The sequence below is a fragment of the Babylonia areolata genome, chromosome 8 (assembly GCF_041734735.1).
Source record: "Babylonia areolata isolate BAREFJ2019XMU chromosome 8, ASM4173473v1, whole genome shotgun sequence".
NCBI lineage: Eukaryota > Metazoa > Mollusca > Gastropoda > Neogastropoda > Buccinidae > Babylonia > Babylonia areolata.
Genome location: NC_134883.1, coordinates 35,674,989 through 35,677,488, shown reverse-complemented (window position 1 = coordinate 35,677,488; position 2,500 = coordinate 35,674,989).

Genomic DNA, 2,500 nt, shown 5'->3' with positions numbered 1-2,500 from the left:
GGTGTGATGGCCTTGTACCTGTTCTTTTTGGTATTCTTTGACTACGAACAGTGATGAGTCAAAATATAGGGAAGAAGTACTGGAACTTGTCAGCTGGTGTGATCAAAACAACTTAGAACTCAACATGTCAAAAACAAAAGAATTAATTTTAGATTTCAGGAAGACCAGATCTGACCCCTTGCCACTTGTCATTAAAGACAAGCAAGTAGAGATCATCAGCGAATTTAAATTTCTCGGACTGATCATTTCTAACGATTTGAAATGGGAGAAATATACGGAAAAAAATTGTTAAGAAAGCACAACAGCGCCTGTACTTTCTTTGGCGCCTCAAAAGTTCGGAATTAAAAAAGAAATCAAGGTTGATTTCTACCGAGTAGTCATTGAAAGTGTGCTAACCTTCGCTATTACTGTTTGGTACGGAAACATTTCCAAGGCAGAAGTTGCAGCCCTTAACAGAATCGTAAAAACTGCCACCAAGATTACCGGGACTGATCTACCTTCTCTAGAAGACATATATTATAAGCGGCTACTCAAAAAAGCAAAATCAATCAGCCAGGACTAATCACATCCAGCTTTTGGGATTTTCGAGATGCTCCCCTCTGGTCGACGGTACAGAAGTATAAGGACGAAAACCAATCCCTTCGCCAATAGCTTTTTCCCCAAAGCAGTCAATGCCCTGTCTCTCGAACAAATCCAGTATGATCAATAGAATTGTGCAATCAACAACCATCTACCTGAAGATCTAGTCATCAGCCCCATCCACATGTAATGTGCGGCTTCTGTTCAAACGTGTGTGTGTGTGTGTGTGTGTGTGTGTGCAGTGCGTGCATGTATGAGTATGCACAAGTTTTTATATTGATAAGCACTTTTATGTAGCCTAATGTCTACTGTATCTGTGTTTGTGTATGATTTTCGATTTATGTTCGTACCTTGTTATGTATCCCCCCGCGCCCCCCCCCACCCACCCCCCCGCAACCCCCTTTCCCCCCTCCCCAATATTCTTTATGACCCCGGTACACTTGGTAATAAAGACATATTCTATTCTATTCTTTATTCCATTGCCCTCTTGAAATAATATTTCGTTCGTTTGTTCGTTCTCTCTCTCTCTCTCTCTCTCTCTCTCTCATACGCACACACACACACACACCCCACCATACATTTCATCTAACATCACATATTTTATGACCAGGTGAAGAAGGAATAAACCCCACACAGTACACAAACAAAAACCACGACAGAGCGAAAGAAAGTGATGGGGAGAAACAAGAACCTAAAGGAACCAAGGGATGAGGGGAAGAGAGGAACAGCCACAGAGAGACAGATGGGCAGCCAGCAAAAACAGCCTCCCTCCCTCCCGCCCCCGCCCCCTCTCTCTGAATAACTCAGCGTTTTGCACCTAAACCTTTTTTCCAAGAGAAAAAAAAACCGGAAAAGACAACAACAAACTCCCCACTTCTCTATCTAATTAGATATCTTGTTATGGATTATTTCTCATCTGAACCTGAATCAGAACGCTGACAACGCACGATCCATCATCAGCCATGCCTACAGCTCTCCAGTCATGTTCAAACTATATCTCCCGATTTTTGTGGCTGACCCAAATAAGTTTAATGGAGAGAGAGAAAAAAAGGATGAGGGAAAATGGAGGAAGGGAGGGAGAAAGGAAGGACGGACGGAAGAAAACGAGAGAAAGAAAGAAAGAACAGGAAAGATATAACATGATTAACGAAGCAAAGAAAACAGAGAAAAAAGAAGACAGACAGACAGACGAACTGATCGAAAAGGGCACAGACAGAAACACACACACACACACACACACACACACACACACACACACACACACACACACACACACACACACACACAGCAACAGGGAAAGATGCAAAAAAGACGCGGGGGGACAGGCGGATAACTTTGATACCGACAAAAACTATCACGGCACAACTGCCAGAAACATTGAGTCAGTCTGTGTCAGGGGCAGGGAGGGGGGGGGAGGAGAGGGGGCATGGCCGGGGGCACTCGTTTGGGTCCCTATAATGTTTAGCCTTTTGAGACAGAGACAGGGACTTGTACGGAGAGAGGTGGGGGGGGAGAGTGAGAGACAGAGAGAGACAGACAGAGACAGAGAGAGGCAGAGAAAGAGAAAGCGAAGGAGAGAGACAGACAGATAGAAGTATAGAGAGAGGAAGACACAGAGACAAACAGACAGACAGAGAGCAGAAAGACAGGCACAGGTACAGAGAGAGACAGACAGACAGAAAGACAAGACAAATTCTTTATTTCGAGGATAATAGATAAGCACTGGTGTGCTTTTTTACATCCAGTCCCCGCCCTGAATAGGGTCTACACTACACAATATTTAATAAAATGAAAGCAGAGAGAGAGAGATGAAGACACAGAGACAGACAGAGAGAAAAAGACACAGAGAGAGAAAAAAAGACACCGAGACAGACAGACAGACAGACAGAGAGAGAGCAACCCACAACCAACTAAAGACTCT